The sequence below is a fragment of the Hippopotamus amphibius genome, chromosome 12 (genome assembly GCF_030028045.1).
Source record: "Hippopotamus amphibius kiboko isolate mHipAmp2 chromosome 12, mHipAmp2.hap2, whole genome shotgun sequence".
In the NCBI taxonomy this organism is placed as follows: Eukaryota; Metazoa; Chordata; class Mammalia; order Artiodactyla; family Hippopotamidae; genus Hippopotamus; species Hippopotamus amphibius.
This window is the reverse complement of record NC_080197.1, coordinates 54959593-54979801: the sequence shown is the minus strand read 5'-3', so window position 1 is coordinate 54979801 and position 20209 is coordinate 54959593. Positions and strand designations below refer to the sequence as shown.

The 20209-nt window shown below is 37.4% G+C and overlaps 1 pseudogene; it reads left to right on the top strand.

Annotated features, from left to right (window-relative positions):
• Positions 1-20209, top strand: part of LOC130833996 (solute carrier family 23 member 2-like) — a 72371-nt pseudogene that overhangs the window by 25091 nt on the left and 27071 nt on the right.

The window sequence follows — 20209 nt, the reverse complement described above, 5'->3', positions numbered from 1 at the left end:
CAATAACAGTGGGAGACTTTAACACCTTCACTTAAACTAATGGACAAATCATCCAGACAGAAAATTAATAAGGAAACATAAGCTCTAAAGGATGCAATAGACCAGATAGATTTAATTGATATTTATACGACATTCCATTCAAAAACAGCAGATTACACTTTCTTCTCAAGTGCACACAGAACATTCTCTGGGATAGATCACATCTTGGGTCACAAATCAAGCCTTGGTAAATTTAAGAAAATTGAAATCGTATCAAACATCTTTTCTGACCACAATGTTATGAGATTAGAAATCAATTACAGGAAAAAAAAACCCTGTAAAATCACAAACACATGGCGGCTAAACAATATACTACTAAATAACCAAGAGATCACTGAAGAAATCAGAGGAAATCAAAAAATACCTAGAGACAAATGTCAACAAAATCACAATGACACAAAAGCTATGGGATGCAGCAGAAAGCAGTTCTGAGAGGGAAGTTTATAGCAATACAATTCTACCTTAAGAAACAAGAAAAATCTCAAATAAACAATCTAACCTTACACCTAAAGGAAGTAGAGAAAGAAGAACAAACAAAACTCAAAGTTAGAAGGAAAGAAAGCAAAAAGATTGGAGCAAAAATAAATGAAGTAGAAACAAAGAAAACAATAGCAAAGATCAATAAAACCAAAAACTGGTTCTTTGAGAAGATAAACAAAATTGATAAACCTTCAGCCAGACTTATCAAGAAAAGAGGGAGAATACTCACATCAATAAAATTAGAAATGAAAACTGAGAAGTTACAACAGTTGCCACAGAAATACAAACCATCACAAAAGACTATTACAAGCAACTATATGCCAATAAAATGGACAATCTGGAAGAAATGGACAAATTCTAAGAAAGGTATAACCTTTCAAGACTAAACCAGGAAGAAATTGAAAATATGAACTGAGCAATCACAAGTAATGAAGTTGAAACTGTAATTAAAAATCTTCCAACAAAGTCCCAGACCAGACAGCTTCACAGGTGAATTCTATCAAACATTTAGAGAAGAGCTAACACCTATCCTTCTCAAACTCTTCCAAAAAATTAGAGGAAGGAACACTCCCAAACTCATTCTATGAGGCCACCATCACCCTGATACCAAAACCAGACAAAGATACTACAAAGAAAGAAAATTACAGGCCAATATCGCTGTTGAATATAGATGCAAAAATTCTCAACAAAATACTAGCCAACAGAATCCAACAACACATTAAAATGATCATACACCATGATCAAGTGGAATTTATCCCAGGGATGCAAGGATTCTTCAATATATGCAAATCAATCAATGGGATACATCATATTAACCAATTTTTTTCTTTAAGAACTTTTATTGAGATACAATTGACATACAATAAACTGCATATATTTAAAGTGTACAATTTGATTTTTTTTCTTATTAGTAATGTACACATGGCAACTTCAATCTCCCAATTCATTTCCCCCCACAACCCCCCCCACCTCGCTTTCCCCACTGCATGTCTATATGTTTGTTCTCTACATCTGTGTCTCTATTTCTGTCTTGCAAACTGGTTGGTTTGTACCATTTTTCTATATTCTGCATATATGTGTTCATATTAACTAATTGAGCATAAAAACCATATCATCATCTCAATAGATGCAGAAAAAGCTTTTGACAAAATTCAACACCCATTTATGATAAAAACTCTACAGAAAGTGGGCACAGAAGGAACCTACCTCAACGTAATAAAGGCCACATATGACAAACCCACAGCCAACATCATTCTCAGTGGTGAAAAACTGAAAGCATTTCCTGTAAGATCAGGAAAAAAGACAAGGACGTCCATTCTCACCTCTATTATTCAACATAGTTTTGAAAGTCTTGGCCACAGCAAATAGAGAAGAAAAAGGAATTAAAAAAATCCAAATTGGAAAAGAAGTAAAACTGTCACTGTTTGCAGATGACATGATACAATACATAGAAAATCCTAAATATGCCACTTACTAGAGGTAATCAATGAATTTGGTAAAGTTGCAGGATACAAAATTAATGCACAGAAATCTCTTGCATTCCTATACACTAACAACAAAAGATCAGAAAGAGAAATTAAGGAAGTAATCCCATTCATCATTGCAACAAAAAGAGTAAAATACCTAGGAATAAACGTACTTAAGGAGTTAGAAGACGTGTACTCAGAAAACTATAAGACACTGATGAAAGAAATCAAAGAAGACACAAACAGATGGAGAGATATGCCATGTTCTTGGATTGGAAGAATCAACATTGTGAAAATGACTATACTACCCAAAGCAATCTACAGGTTCAATGCAATCCCTATCAAATTACCAATCACATTTTTCACAGAACTAGAACAAAAAATTATACAATTTATATGGAAACACAAGAGACCCTGAATAACCAAAGCAATCTTGAGAAAGAAAAATGGGGCTGGGGAAATCAGGCTCCCTGCCTTCAGACTATACTACAAAGCTACAGTAATCAAGATAGTATGGTACTGGCACAAAAATAGAAATATAGATCAATGGAACAGGATATAAAGCCCGGAGATAAACCCACACACATATGGTCAACTAATCTATGACAAAGGAGGCAAGAATATGCAATGGAGAAAAGATAGCCTCTTCAATAAGTGGTGCTGTGAAACCTACATGTACAAGAATGAAACTAGAACACTTCTTAACACCATACACAAAAAATAAACTCAAAATGGATTAAAGACCTACATGTAAGTTTGGACACTCTAAAACTCTTAGAGGAAAACATAGGAAGAACACTCTTTGACACAAATTACAGCAAGACCTTTTTGATCCACATCCTAGAGTAATGGAAATACAAACAAAAATAAACAATGGGACCTAATGAAACTTAAAAGCTTTTGCACAGCAAAGGAAACCATAAACAAGATGAAAAGACAACCCTCAGAATGGAAGAAAATATTTGCAAATGAATCAACAGACAAAGGATTAATAACTACAATATACAAACAGCTCATGCAGCTCAATATCAAAAAACCAAACAACCCAATCAAAAAATGGACAGAAGACCTAAATAGACATTTCTCCAAAGAAGATATACAGATGGCCAAGAGGCATATGAAAATATTCTCAACATCACTAATTATTAGAGAAATGAAAATCAAAACTACAACGAAGTTATCACCTCACACCAGTCAGAGTAGCCATCATCAAAAAATCTAGAAACAATAAATGCTGGAGAGGCTGTGGAGAAAAGGGAACTCTCTTTCATTGCTGTTGGGAATGTAAATTGATACAGCCACTATGGAGAACAGTATGAAGCTTCCTTTAAAAACCAAAAATAGAACTACCATATGACCCAGCAATCCCACTGCTGGGGATATACCCAGAGAAAAACCAGAATTCAAAAAGACACATGCACCCCAATGTTCACTGCAGCACTATTTAAAATAGACAGGTCATGGAAGCAACCTAAATGCCCATCAACAGATGAATGGATAAAAAAGATGAGGCACTTATATACAATGGAATATTACTCCGCCATAAAAGTGAATGAAATAGGATCATTTGTAGAGATATGGATGGACCTAGAGACTGTCATACAGGGTGAAGTAAGTCAGAAAGAGAAAAACAAATATCATATATTAACACATATATGTGGAATCAAGAAAATGGTACAGATGAGCCAGTTTGGAAGGCAGAAATTGAGACACAGATATAGAAAAAAAAAAAATATGGACACCTAGGGGCAAAATGGGGGGTGGGATGAATTGGGAGATTGGTACTGAAATATACACATTAATATGTATAAAATAGATAACTATCAAGAACCTGCTGTATAAAAAAAATTGGAAAGAATATCTAGAAATTTCTAAAAAGCAAAATTTGAATTTGCTGCACACTGGCAACTATTCACATGGCAGTTACATTGTATTTGATACTATTTACATAGCATATACATTGTATTGGGTTTTATAAGTAATCTAGAGATTATTTAATGTATACAGGATGATGTGCATGGGTTATGTGTTACTATCTCACCATTTTAAATAAAGACTTGAGCACCTGGGAATTTTTGGTACAGCTGGGGAGGTGTGGCCGGGAGCTGTTCTGGAACCAATCTCCCAAGGATACCAAGGAATGACTTCATGGAATCAGAGAAATGGAAATTGTGTAGCCCCAAGAGATGATATTTTCATCAAACTATGAAGCCTTGTGAGTCATTCCACTCCAATAAAGTGTTCTGTTAACCAGTTTAATAAATAAATGAATAAATGAATGAATAAATAAGTAAATAAAATGGACAACCTAGAAAAAATGGATAAATTCCTGAAAACATACAATCTTCCAAGAGCAAATCAGGAATAAAAAATCCAACCAAATTACCAATAATGAAATTGAATCATTAATAAAAAAGAAATCTCAACAAACCAAAGTCTAAGGCTAGATGGCTTCACAGGTGAGTTTCACCAAACATTTAAAGAAGAATTAACACTTATCTTTCTCAAATTATTTAAAAAAATTAGAGAGGAACGAATATTCTGAACTCATTCTATAAAGTCAGCATTACGCTGATACGCAAACTGGACACTACAGAAAAAGAGAAAAGAAAAGAAAAGAAAATTACAGGCCAACATCTTCAATGAGCAGAGATGCAGAAATGCTCAACAAAGTATTAGCAAACCGAATTCAACAATACATTAATAAGATTATACACTATTATCAAGTGGGATTTATCATAGGGATGCAAAGATGTTTCAGTATCTGCAAATCAATCAATGTTATACACAATATTAACAAATTGAAGAAAAAAAATCATATGACCATCTCAATAGATGCAACAGGAAAAGCTTTTGAAAACATTCAACATCCATTTATGATTAAAAACTCCCAAGAAAGTAGATATAGAAGGAACATGCCTCAACCCAATAAGGGCCATATATGACAAACCTATAGCCAACATCATATTCAATGGTGCAAATCTGAATGCACTTCTTGTAAGATTAGGAACAAGAAAAGGGTGCCCACTGTCACCACTTTTATTCAACATAGTATTAGAAGTCCTAGGCATAGGAATCAGAAAAAAGAAACAAAAGGAATCCAAATTGGAAAGGAAGAAGTAAAACTGTCACTGTTTAGATGACATTATACTATGCATAGAAAATCCTAAAGCGGCCACCAAAAACTATTAGAACTAATAAATGAATTCAGTATACTTGCAAGATACAAAATTAATATACAGAAATCTCTTTCATTTCTATACACTAAAAACAAATTATCAGAAAGAGAAATTACAAAAACAATCCCATTTACAATTGCATCAAAAAGAGTAATATACTTAAGAATAAGACTAACCAATTAGGTAAAAGGCCTGTAGCCAGAAAACTAGAAGACATGGATGAAAGAATTTGATGATGGTACAACCAAATGGCAATATATACCATGCTCATTGATCAGAATGATTAATATTATTAAAATGACCATACTCCCTAAGGCAATCTAGAGATTCAATGCAATACCAATGGCATTTTTCACAGAACTAAAACAAATAATTCTAAAACTTGTATGGGAATACAAAAGACTCCCAAATAGCCCCAAACAATCTTGAGATAGAAAAACAAAGCTGGAGGTATCATGCTTCTTGATTTCAAACTACACTACAAAGCTGCAGTAATCAAAGCAAGATGCTACTTACACAAAAACACACTCATAGATCAGTAGGACAGAACAGAGCCCAGAAGTGAACCCACACTTATATGGGAAATGGACTTATATGGGAAAATGGACTGCTACATGCAAAAGAATCAAGCTGAACTACTTTTTCATACCATATACAAAAATAAACTCAAAATGGATGAATGACTTAAGTGTAAGACCTGAAACCATAGAACTCCTAGAAGAAAACAATAGGCATTATTCTCTTTGACATTGGTCTTTGCAATATTTTTGTGGATATCTCCTCAGGCAAAGGAAACAAAAACAAAAATAAACCAAATGCAGGTACATCAAACTAAAAAGCTTTTGCACAGTGAAGGAAACTATCAACAAAACGAAAAAGCAGCCTATTGAATGGGAGAAGATATTTGCAAATGATATATCCAATAAAGGATTAATATTCAAATTATACTAGGAACTCATACAATTCAACATCAAAAACATGAACAACCCAATTAAAAAAATGGGCAGTGGACCTGAATATGTATTTTTCCAAATAAGACATACAGATGGTCAATAGACACATAACAATATGCTCAACATCACTAATCATCAGGGAAATGTAAATTAAAATCACACTGAAATATCACCTCATACCTGTCAAAATGGCTGTCATCAAAATGACATCAAATAAAAAGTGTTGGTGAGGGACTTTCCCGGTGGCGCAGTGGTTAAGAATCTGCCTGCCAATGCAGGCGACACAGGTTTGAGCCCTGGTCTGGCAACATCCCACATGCTGCAGATCAACAAAGCCCATGCTCCACAACTACTGAGCCTGTGCTCTAGAGCCCATGAGCCACAAATATTGAGCCCTTGTGCCACAACTATTGAAGCGCGCATGCCTAGAAGCTGTGCTCCATAACAAGAGAAGCCACCTCAATGAGAAGCCTGCACACCACAATGAAGAGTAGCTCCCACTCGCTGCAACTAGAGAATGCCAGTGTGCAGCAACAAAGATCCTACTCAGCCAATTAAAAAAAAAAAAAGTGTTGGTGAGGATGTGGAGAAAAGAAAACCCTTGTGCATTGTTGGTGGATTGTAAATTGGTACAACTACTATGGAAAACAGTATAGTGGCTCTTCTAAAAAATTAAAAATAGGACTGGTATATGACCCAGCAATTGCACTTCTGGGTATTTATAGAAAGAAAATGAAAACCACTAATTGGAAAAATATGTGCCCACCAATGTTCATTGCAGCATTTTTGACAATAGTCAATATATCAAAGCGACCTAAATGTTCATCAATAGATGCATGAATAAAGAAGATGTGGTACATATATACATGTATAAAGGAATACTACTCAGCTGTAAAGAAATACAAAATCTTGCCATTTGTGGCAACATGGATGGGGCTAGAGGATATTATGCTATGTGAAGTAAATCAGACAGAGAAAGACAAATACTGCATTTAAATTGGAATCTAAAAAAAAATGCACAAAAAAAAAACCAGAATGAAAACAGACTGATAGATACAGAGAACAAATATGTGGTTGCCTGAAGGAGGGGTTGGGGGGTGACTGAAATAGGTATAAGGAATTAAGAGATACAAACCTCCAGTTATATGATTAATAAGTCATGGGGATGTAATATGCAGCATAAGGAATATGGTCAATAATATTGTAGTAACTTCGTATGGGGCTCCACGGTGGCTTTATGGTGGTGATTATTTCATAAAGTATGCAAATGTCAAATCTGATACTAACATAGTATGTATGTCAACAATATTCAAATTTTGAAAAGTGAGATATCTTTGTGGAGATTGTTGTTTTTAAGAGTAGGAATGTGGCAAGTGAGATATTGTTTTAAACATTGCACAAAAGTTCACTTAATTTACCACCTTCAAATATACAGATCAATATATCTCCAAAAAATGAACACAGAATACCAATCTTTTTTTTAAAAGCCTATAAAATAGGTCATATTATCAAATAAATTTTATAAATGCATGCATACCTTCATCTTTTATCAGGTGCAAAACATAAAGCAGAGTAAAGGCCCATGAAGTCCTTCAGTACAGAAGTTTATTTAACTTTTTTAAACCTAGTGTTTCTGAAATTTATCTGATAACAGAATCTTTATTTTGAGTAACTTCTCTTGACAGTTCATAAAATTCTAGAACATACTTTGAAAAATGTTGACATAAACTATTCCAGACAGAATGAGGTTAAAAAGAAGTTTCCACAGTAGGAGACTCTTTAACATCTCTCAAGAAGTTGTCTCAGAGTCTAGCAAAGAGAAATCCTTCTGTATCTGAGATAAATCCTTCATGCTACATTTTAAACATTTCCTGCTGTTGTGTACTCAGTGGAAAAGAAAAACAGCTGGTTACCATTTTCTGTGTAAGAAATCACAATCCATTTAGAGACCTTTATTGGGACAACCATCTAACCTTCTTTGCCAAAACAGAAGGAATAACTACAATTATTAAATCTTTCTTCGATATTCATCTTCCATAGGTGTTAATTATCTTTGTGGCTGTACTTGAAATCATTTTCTTTTTCCATCACTTTTTAAGTTAGAAAAACCATAAACAGTTACATCTTCAAAATATGACCTGTTCTTTGTACATGGTGCTTACAGATTACTGTGGAGTTGAGTATCTTATACGGAAGTTGAGCTCAAAAGTTAGGAAATGAAGCAAAATTATATAAAGTCAAAATGACTCTCAAATCCTGTTAGGTGGAGAGGACATGCCATCTCTAAAGATGCCCCGAGAGATGGGTTGCTGTCCAGATCTGGGACAGGTGACTGTACCAAATAAAGTAGTTGGCTTCTTCTCAGAGGCCATGCTGCATGAAAAATGCACATCTTTAAACACTAGAATCCTATTCTCCGCAGCAGACACTCACACCATGAGGCATCACAGAAACTGAAACTGAAACTGACTGAGAGGACAAATCCATCTCTCATCTCCTGCTCTCCCTGACACTGTGTTTAGAGAGGGCAATAGTGAGAAATTGTCCCCACACTTTTGAAATTGTCATTTTTCTCTCTCTGTTTTCCTCCTTCTCTATTTACTTCTGCTTCTAATTTTTAAAAGTTGATCTAGTGTAGTTGAATTTGTATAAATGTACCTATGATGCAAATAACTATATGTCAAAATGTACTGATTATCACTATAGTTAAATTTTTTAAAAAAATCTATTCAATATCTTTGAAGTACAAGGAAAGAAAAATCATTATTTTTTTTAGTTTTATTTATTTTTATTGTTTCAATAAACATTCAACCGAAAATTTTTATATGCAGAGTGGGAGGGCCTGTTGGGCAAAAAGATGAATGTGACCCAATCTTTGGCCTCAGACTTCATATTTGATGGACAAAAGCATACAGACCAAAATCCAGACAAGACTGCATTAAGTATCATAATAGCATAGAAAGGGAAGAAGTTTATTCTGCTCAAGTCAGGGAAGAATGTTGCCCTTAGAAGTGAACTTTGAATCAGGCCTTGTACAATGAGACGGATTTTTCTAAATACAGAAAGGGGTGTGTGTGTGTGTGTTCATGTGTGTAAATGTATTTGTGTGTGGGGGGGTGTGAATTTTATACCAATGGAGCAAGAGAAAAGACAAATACACCTGAAGTGAAAAGTCTGTGAAAGGAAGAGCCCACAATGTGGAACTTCGTTGCTTCTGCTGTTGGAAGTTGGACAAATGAGCGGAGGCAAAAAGAACTGAAACCGGAAGGGGGGCAGGGCCCAGGTTGTGAAGAGCCTTGAACCCTCTGCTGAGGAAAGTATACTCAATAGAGAGCAAAGAGACCATGATAATTTCTTGGCAGGGGGTGGCATGTTTAGATCACATCCATAGCAGAGTGAATGGAATGTAAGTAGGGAAAGCCAAGCTCCTCAAGGCAGCTATTAGGTCTTATTCCATTTTTATTCGCCACTGTTAGCAAAATATCTAATATTTTGTCTTGTATTTTACCATTGCATTATAGTGACTGGAATTAGGGTTGTACTGATGGAGGATGAAAGCATATCATTATATCAAAGGACATATTGTTTTAGGCGAGTCGGATCTTCTCTTAGACAACCAACCCCACTCAGAGTTCTCCAGTTAGAAGTACACCACATGAATGTAAAATGCAGCATAAAAATAACCTCAAACCTCAAGACACCCTGTGAGAATGTAATGAAAAACCAATACAAAATAAATTACTCATAAATAAAATTCAATGATATTGCTTCGTTTCATGCAGAGAAACCACATTAGAAGACATAGGAAACAGAGAACTATAAAATATAGATTTAATGACATTAATTCTGCCAATCAAAATTAGGCTGGCTATTTTCCTGATTTATGTCACTATTTATTGCACACCAACATGTTTAGTCCAGCTTAAATCTGTACAAGTCATAAAGGAAACCCTAGCGTATTTTCAGCCAATGGTCCTCCTGGGGTATAACATTAACTATTCATAAAAGGAAATGGCATAATCAGCCTTCACAGTTTTAATTCCATTTATCTCTACTGTACACACATGCCAATGAGGTGATTATTCTAATCATAATGGTCAACAGCAAATGAGTTCACTTAAAAATGTATTGCTAACAAAGGATTCAATTCAAAAGTAAATTCCTAAATCATTGTTTATATGTGCTAATATAAGTTCAAATTCAATCTTAGTGCATGCAGAATGGGAATAGTAGGAGGATATGACGGAAAGGCACAGAATGGGCCAAATTCTATGCAAAACTTCTCATTGTGATTCCCTTTAAGGGGCACAATTCTTACAGATGCAACATGAACTTTTTTTTTTTTTTAATTATTATTTTTTTTGGGGGGGGTATACCAGGTTCAATCAACTGTTTTTATACACATATCCCCATATTCCCTCCCTTCCTTGACGCCCCCTCCTCGAGTCCCCCCCACCCTCCCTGCCCCAGTCCTCTAAGGCATCTTCCATCCTCGAGTTGGACTCCCTTTGTTATACAACAACTTCCCACTGACTATTTTACAGTTGGTAGTATATATATGTCTGTGCTACTCTCTCGCTTCTTCTCAGTTTCCCCTTCACCCCCCGCCCCCTCCCATACCTCGAGTTCTCCAGTCCATTCTCTGTATCTGCTTCCTTGTTCTTGTCACTGAGTTCATCAGTACCATTTTTAGATTCCGTATATGTGAGTTAGCATACAATATTTGTCCTTCTCTTTCTGACTTACTTCACTATGTATGACAGATTGTAGTTCTATCCACCTCATTACATATAGCTCCATCTCATCCCTTTTTATAGCTGAGTAATATTCCATTGTATATATATGCCACATCTTCTGTATCCATTCATTTGTTGATGGGCATTTCGGTTGCTTCCATGTCCTGGCTATTGTAAAGAGTGCTGCAATAAACATTATGGTACAAGTTTCTTTTGGGATTATGGTTTTCTTTGGGTATATGCCCAGGAGTGGGATTACTGGATCATATGGTAGTTCTATTTGTAGTTTTTTAAGGAACCTCCAAATTGTTTTCCATAGTGGCTGTACCAACTTACAGTCCCACCAACAGTGCAGGAGAGTTCCCTTTTCTCCACACCCTCTCCAACATTTGTGGTTTCCAGACTTTGTGATGATGGCCATTCTGATTGGTGTGAGGTGATACCTCATTGTGGCTTTGACTTGCATTTCTCCGATGATGAGTGATGTTGAGCATCTTTTCATGTGTTTGTTGGCCATCTGTATGTCTTCTTTGGAGAAATGTCTATTTAGGTCTTCTGCCCATTTGTGGATTGGGTTATTTGCTTTTTTGGTATGAAGCTGCATGAGCTGCTTGTATATTTTGGAGGTTAGTCCTTTGTCCGTTGTTTCATAGGCAATTATTTTTTCCCATTCTGAGGGTTGCCTTCTAGTCTTGTTTATGGTTTCTTTTGCTGTGCAAAAGCTTTTAAGTTTCATGAGGTCCCATTCGTTTATTCTTGATTTTATTTCCATGATTCGAGGAGGTGGGTCAAAAAGGATGTTGCTTTGATGTATGTCAAAGAGTGTTCTGCCTATGTTTTCCTCTAGGAGTTTTATAGTGTCTGGCCTTACATGTAGGTCTTTAATCCATCTGGAGTTTATTTTTGTGTATGGTGTTAGGAAGTGTTCTAATTTCATTCTTTTACATGTTGCTGTCCAATTTTCCCAGCACCACTTATTGAAGAGGCTGTCTTTTTTCCATTGTATACTCGTGCCTCCTTTGTCAAAGATAAGGTGCCCATATGTGTTTGGGCTTACTTCTGAGTTCTCTATTCTATTCCATTGATCTTCCTTTCTATTTTTGTGCCAGTACCATACTGTCTTGATCACTATGGCCTTGTAGTATAGTTTGAAGTCAGGAAGCCTGATTCCACCAACTCCATTTTTCCTTCTCAAGATTGCTTTGGCTATTCGGGGTCTTTTGCGTTTCCATACAAATCGTAAGATTTCTTGCTCTAGTTCTGTGAAAAATGCCATTGGTAATTTGATCGGGATTGCATTGAATCTGTAAATTGCTTTGGGTAGTACAGTCATTTTCACGATGTTGATTCTTCCAATCCAGGAACATGGTATGTCCCTCCATCTGTTTGTGTCCTCTTTGATTTCTTTCATCAATGTCTTAAAGTTTTCTGCATACAGATCTTTTGCCTCCTTAGGCAGGTTTATTCCTAGGTATTTTATTCTTTTTGTTGCAATGGTGAATGGGAGAGTTTCCTTAATTTCTCTTTCTGCTCTTCCGTTGTTCATGTATAGGAATGCAAGAGATTTCTGTGCATTAATTTTGTATCCTGCTACTTTACTACACTCATCAATTAGTGCTAGCAGTTTTCTGGTAGAGTCTTTAGGGTTTTCTATATATAATATCATGTCATCTGCAAAGAGTGACAATTTGACTTCTTCTTTTCCAATTTGGATTCCTTTAATTTCTTTTTCTTCTCTGATTGCTGTGGCTAACACTTCCAAAACTATGTTGAATAACAGTGGTGAGAGTGGACACCCTTGTCTTGTTCCTGTTCTTAGAGGGAATTCTTCCAGTTTTTCTCCATTGAGAACAATGTTGGCTTTTGGTTTGTCATATATGGCTTTTATTATGTTGAGGTAATTTCCTTCTATGCCCATTTTCTGGAGAGCTTTTATCATAAATGGATGTTGAACTTTGTCAAAAGCTTTTTCTGCATCTATTGAAATGATCATATGGTTTTTATCCTTCAATTTGTTGATATGATGTATCACGTTGATTGATTTGCGTATATTGAAGAATCCTTGCATCCCAGGGATAAACCCCACTTGATTGTGGTGTATGATTTTTTTAATGTGCTGTTGCAGTCTGTCGGCTAGTATTTTGTTGAGGATTTTTGCATCTATATTCATCAGTGATATTGGTCTGTTGTTTTCTTTTTTTGTGACATCTTTGCCTGGTTTTGGTATCAGGGTGATGGTAGCCTCGTAGAATGAGTTTGGGAGTGCTCCGCCTTCTGCAATATTTTGGAAGAGTTTGAGAAGGATAGGTGTTAACTCTTCTCGAAATGTTTGATAGAATTCGCCTGTGAATCCATCTGGTCCTGGGCTTTTGTGTGTCGGGAGATTTTTAATCACTGCCTCAATTTCTGTACTTGTGATTGGTCTGTTCATGGTTTCTATTTCTTCCTGGTTCAGTCTTGGAAGATTGTATTTTTCTAAGAATGTATCCATTTCTTCCAGGTTATCCAATTGATTGGCATATAGTTGCTTGTAGTAGTCTCTCATGATGTTTTGTATTTCTGAGGTGTCCGTTGTGACTTCTCCTTTTTCATTTCTAATTCTGTTGATTTGCATCTTCTCCCTTTTTTTCTTGATGAGTCTGGCTAATGGTTTATCAATTTTGTTAATCTTCTCAAAGAACCAGCTTTTAGTTTTATTTATTTTTCTTATGGTTTCTTTCCTTTCTTTTTCATTTATTTCTGCTCTGATCTTTATGATTTCTTTCCTTCTGCTCACTTTGGGGTTTCTTTGTTCTTCTTTCTCTAGTTGTTTGAGGTGTAAGGTTAGGTTGTTTATTCAATCATTTTCTTGTTTCTTAAGGTAGGACTGTATTGCTATAAACTTCCCTCTTAGAACTGCTTTTGCTGCGTCCCATAGGTTTTGGGTTGTTGTGTTTTCGTTGTCATTTGTTTCTAGATATTTTTTGATTTCCTCTTTGATGTCTGTAGTGATTCCTTGGTTGTTTAAGAGTGAATTGTTTAGCCTCCATGTGTTTGTCTTTTTTGCAGTTTCTTTCCTGTAATTGATATCTAGTCTCATGGTGTTGTGGTCTGAGAAGATGCTTGATATGATTTCAATTTTCTTGAATTTACTGAGGTTTGATTTGTGACCCAAGATGTGATCTATCCTGGAAAATGTTCCATGTGCACTTGAGAAGAAAGTGTAGTCTGTCGTTTTTGAATGGAATGTCCTATAAATATCAATTAAGTCGAGATGGTCGAATGTGTCATTTAAAGCTTGTGTGTCTTTATTTATTTTCTGTTTGGATGATCTGTCCATTGATGTAAGTGGGGTGTTCAAGTCTCCCACTATTATTGTGTTACTGTCGATGTCCCCTTTTATAGCTGTTAGCATTTGCCTTATGTATTGAGGTGCTCCTATATTGGGGGCATAGATATTTACCATTGTGATATGTTCTTCTTGGATGGATCCCTTGATCATTATGTAGTGCCCTTCCTTGTCTCTTTTAATAGTCTTTACTTTCAAGTCTAATTTGTCTGATATGAGTATTGCTACTCCAGCTTTCTTTTGACTTCCATTTGCATGGAATATCTTTTTCCATCCCTTCACTTTCAGTCTATATGTATCCCTTGGTCTGAAGTGGGTTTCTTGTAGGCAGCATATAGAAGGGTCTTGTTTTTGTATCCATTCAGCCAGTCTGTGTCTTTTGGTTGGAGCATTTAATCCATTTACATTTAAAGTGATTATTGACATGTGTGTTCCAATTACCATTTTCTTAATTGTTTTGGGTTTGTATTTGTAGGTGTTTTCCTTTTCTTGTGTTTCCTACTTAGAGAAGTTCCTTTAGCACTTGTTGTAAGGCTGGTTTGGTGGTGCTGAATTCTCTTAACTTTTGCTTGTCTGGAAAGCTTTTGATTTCTCCCTCAAATCTGAATGAGATTCTTGCTGGGTAGAGTATTCTTGGCTGTAGGTTTCTCTCTTTCAGGACTTTCAGGATATCCTGCCATTCCCTTCTGGCCTGCAGAGTTTCTGTGGAAAGGTCAGCTGTTATCCTTATGGGTTTTCCCTTATATGTTGTTTGTTGCTTTTCTCTTGCTGCTTTTAATATTTTTTCTTTGTGTTTAATTGTCGTTAGTTTGATTAATATGTGTCTTGGTGTATTTCTCCTTGGGTTTATTCTGCATGGGACTCTCTGTGCTTCTTGGACTTGGTGAATTATTTCCTTTCCCATGTTAGAGAAGTTTTCCACTATAACCTCTTCAAATATTTTCTCAAACCCTTTCTTGTTTTCTTCTTCTTCTGGGATGCCTATAATTCGAATGTTGGTACGTTTAAGGTTATCACTGAGGTCTCTGAGGCTGTCTTCTAGTCTTTTTATTTTTTTTTCTTTTTCCTGCTCTGTGGCGTTTATTTCTCCCATTCTATCTTCCAACTCATTCGTTCTTCTGCCTCAGTCATTCTGCTGGTTATAGCATCTAGAGTATTTTTAATTTCAGTTATTTTGTTATCCATTGCTGTTTGTTTTTCTGAGTTCTTATGAACTGTTTCTTGTACTTTCTCTATTTTGTTATCGAGATTTTGTATCATTTTTACTATCATTACTCTGAATTCTTTTTCAGGCATTTTTCCTATTTCCTCCTCATTTATTTGGTCTTGTGGGTTTTTTTCCTGCTCCTTTGCCTGCATGGGGTTTCTTTGTTTCCTCATGGTTGTCCAAGCTTTTGGGGTTGCTTGTCCTGGTGATAGAGGTGTTTATAGAAGACTGTCCAAGCCTCAGACTAATGTCCAAGTATTGGATTAAACGAATATTCAGTCTAGGAAACACATACATGTATAAGACACACAATTATTGAATCCGTTAGGACATAAGGCTCTAGAAAGACCTGACAGAACCCCAGTATGCTATCAGATATTCAAAGAGAAACCCAGTAGAAATTGACAACTGAAACAGAACAAATCAGAGACAAAAGCTAAAGCAAACAAACAACAAATAACACCCTACACATACAAACATCAATCCAGGGAGATTTTGTAAGCTAGGATCAAATATAGAAATGAGCTGGAGTACCACCAGAGAGAATGGAGATTCTCAGAATGTAATTAGACAACTGTACTAAGAACTAAGATAAAGACAAAAGCCTAATATTAATACCAAGGCAGTGCATCATCTGGAGAATAGAGCAAGGAATCTGAGCAGACCGATAGTGTTGCTTATAAGTATGTTAAGATAAAATACACTTAAAATGGCTGGAAGAAAGGGGAACAGAAGAGCGTAATGTGGTTGGAAATATGTAAAGAAAAAGAAAGGAATAGAAGTGTATAAAAGAAAGGGATGAAAGGAAAGTATGAAAGATATTTTGTCCGTACTACCAAAAACTTAGCTAGATATAGAAGTATATAAAAGGCAAAAAAAAAAAAAAAAGAATACAAAATATCCTTAAAAAATTATGTTGTAAAACTTGTAGATCCCTTAGGGCTAAGATTGTATTTAATAAATCAAAAAAAAAAAAAAAGAATAAAAAATATCCTTAAAAAATTATGTTGTAAAACTTGTAGATCCCTTAGGGCTAAGATCGTATTTAATAAATCAAAAAAAAAAAAAAAAAAAGAGAGAGAGAGAGAGAAAGAAAAAAAGAAAAAAAAATCCAGAACTGATCCCAGAATGGACCAGTTCAATAGGTATTGATACTACTATTTCTGTTTCCTTAGCGTCTCAGCTGTAAGTGTCCTTCTCCTTGCCTTGGGTTTTTTTTTTTTTGCGTTATTCTGTGACCAGCAGAGGTTCCTTTATTGTTCGTCTGTAAGCCTCGGTGTGTGGGGAGCGAGAGGGTACAATAGTGGCTCCTTCTCCTGGGAGTGAGTGAGCAGTGGCGCACTGTTGTTTCAGTCAGGCTTGGAGGTGCCTGTTGCAGAGGGCGCTGGTGGCTCAGGCGTACACAGAAAGTCTTAGAGTTGGGCCTCTCTCGGGGTTTTTTCTTTTTGATGCTGGTTTTTTTTTTTTCTCTCAGCAGCCTCCCTGCTGCTGGCCTTGCAAGGAGTTTTAATCTAGCCCCGCCAGAGCGCCTGAGGGTGCTTGTTATCCCTGAGCACCTTAGGTGGCCCGCAGGGCGTCTCTCCACTGCCTGTTGCAGAGGCACCGAAAGAGAGGGAGAGGCTATGCGCGTGGCTCCTCCCCCCCTCCCGGGAGCCTGCAGCCTCCAGCCGCCATCATGGCCGGGCAGCTCTCAGGGACTGGCACTCCTCTCCGCAGACCTCCTCCCTCCTGTCCTCTCGGTCCGTCACCCTACCGGCAACAATGTGTCTCACCCTGAACCAGCTCTCCGGTTCCCACGCTCCCGCTCCTGGACCCTCCGTTCAGCCGCAGATCGATGTCTCGGTCCGGGAACGCTGAGCTGTGCTGCGGACCCTCCGTATGTTTCTCACTCCCTCCCGTCTGCCACAGCTCTGCCGCTTCACCCTCTTTGAGCCCTCGTAGATGCCTCCCTACCGGCTATGTCGGGCTCCCCGCAGCCCTTTCTGGTGTCCGAGGCCGTCTGCTGGTGTTCAGCTGGTTCTCTGTGGGAATGACTGCGTCCTTCCATGCATTCCCAATGCATCTGTGGAGAGGGATGCACTCCACGTCTCTCTACTTCGCCGCCATCTTTTTCTCTAACATGAACTTTTTGATAGATAAGTTAAGCTTGAGGTCTTACGTTTCTAATTCAATGAAAAAAATAACACAAATTCAGAACAATTTGTATTTTCAATCCATAATTATTCTAGAGAAAAGCTAACATATCTTAGTTCTTCTACTCAATTCTGGACAATATCTTGTAAAATTCAAATCATTGGGTCGCCTACTTATACTAACCCTCCAACTAGTTTGTGGGAAGTTTAAAATGAAGAGGAGGCTTGGTCTGCATCTCTGCACACTCCTGCACCTCTCTCACTTCAACTAGTGCCTCTCCACCCCTGCCCCACTCTACTGCAGCCCATCGACTCCCTGTTGCTCCTGATTACATGAGCCAGGCTTCTCCCTCAGGGCACTGGCACCTAATTTCCCTCTGCTGGAATGCCCTTCCCTCCAATATCCAAGTGGCACAATCCCACACTTCCTTCCTGTGCCAAGTGTCATCTTACTTGAGAGCTCCTTCTTGATGTCTACACAGCGTTTATCAACGCTTCATTCTGATACACACACAGTTTTAACTGTTCGCCTCTACTATAATCTAGATCCATGAGGCCAGGACCTTTGTTTTGTTCACTGCTTTAATCCCAGCAACTGGACACTATACTAGGCACTCAACAAATATTACATGAAGGCAGGACATAGAAGAAAAACTAGAAAAGGGGGCTGCCCTCCTTTTACTGGTAAAGGTAGATTTAGTATAACTGAGAATGAAAGGCATATGCTGTCTGATCCTCTAGACTCTGTGTATGTGCTTCTCATCCAATAAAAGATAGTCTTTCTGGTAATGGACTTCCAACCTATCAAAATTTTAGAACATATTTAGAAATTATAAGATAAATTTAACCCATTACTTACTGAAGACAAGTAGGCATCTTACTGAGAATGTTTCTAGGTCAACAGAGTTGTGCTTATTTTGCTGACAATTTTGCATGTATCTCTTTCATTGTTCTTTTTTAACATGGAAGAATTTCCGTAAAACCAAGACTTCTATTTTCCTATAAGTTCACCCCTACTGGATAATAAACAAAGTCACGGTCCTTAAGACCATTGCCTTAGTAAATAATCATTGCACATGAAAAATAGGATTGTTGGAAATGGCAATTGAGGCAGGAAATAACCGGCCTCAAGAGGTTACTAAGCAGCAGAGAATCTGACTTTTAAGGCCTGATTCTCATCTTTCTTCCAGTGAATAAACAGACCTAAAAGGAGAGAGGCCAGGCCATAGAAACAGGAACTAGGAGCCAAACCTCTGTCTCCAATCTCAAAAAGAACAAAATGCACAGAGTAAAACCTGCCTCCAAGGGTGGCCGAGGTGTTAGTTAATGTTTGCAAAGAATTGTCAGGATGAAAGCCACTGTAGAAGGGCTACATCTTACTATCTCAGGAACTGGGATGCTATTTTTCTCATGCTGCATTAGAGAATCTTCTCAGAAGATTTCACCAAAAGAAAAGCCACAGCAGACTTGCGATGGGAAAACTTCCATTCATTCATCACATTAACAAAGACACTCTGGGGAGGGCCAGGGCTTGTTTTATGTGAGTCTACTGCCATCGTGAAGGTCCATAGTTAACACACCTGAACAAAATGACAGCCTGTGGGGACTCAGCACTCCCCTTAATTTGTTGGGAGAGAGTCCAGGAAACCACTTACTGCCATACCCATCCTACGCGCCTCCACATTTGCTCCTGCAGGTGAATTACCAGGTAGCAGATGTACTCAGCCACAAGCTAAGGCCAGATGCTGGCATTTGAGATCCATCCCCAATATTTCATGGTGCTGTTGAGTTTTGGTTCCTGTAGTACTTTTTCAAAGTGTCTCCTCTGCCTCCAGCATCAGCATGATCTAGGAACTCACTGGAAATGAAAATCCTCAGGCCTCATGCCAGATCTATGGAATCCAAAATCTGGGGGTAGAGTTCAACAATCTGTGCTGTAACAGGCTCTCCAGTTGATTCTGATGCATGCTTTATAGGTTCTATTTAGTTTACATTAAAAAAAAAAAAGGTCTGGCTGTCTGTCAATACCCAATTGGGCAGAAAAATTTGACTTACTACTTATTTATTAATTTATTTAGCCAATATATATGAAGCGCCCATCATGTAATAAACATTGCTCTGGAGGCTGGAGATTCAGCAGTGAACAAAACAGACACAAACTTGGGCTTCTCTGGTGGTGCAATGGTTGGGAATCCACCTGCCAATACAAAGGATACAGGTTCAATCCCTGTCGGGGAAGATCCCACATGCCACAGAGCAACTAAGCCCATGCGCCACAACTACTGAGCCCACATGCAGCAACTGCTGAAGCCCATGTGCCTAGAGCCCACGCTCTGCAACAAGAGAAGCCATCGCAATGAGAAACCTGCACACCGCAAGGAAGAGTAGCCCACACTCGCCCCAACTAGAGAAAGCCCGTGTGCAGCAACGAAGACCCAATGCAGCCAAAAATAAAATAAATAGAATAAATAATAAAATAAATCTTAAAAAAAAAAAAACAGACACAAACTCTGACCTCACTGAGCTTACATTCTAATTGAAGTAGGCAGACAAACAAAATAAGCAAATGAAATCTTGACACATCTGATATCCAGTATTTCAGAAGATGATCTGTTGTGGAAGAAATAAAGCAATGAAAGGAAGATGGGGTGTTGATGGGAAGAAGCGTGAAAAAGGTGGTCAGAGTCTG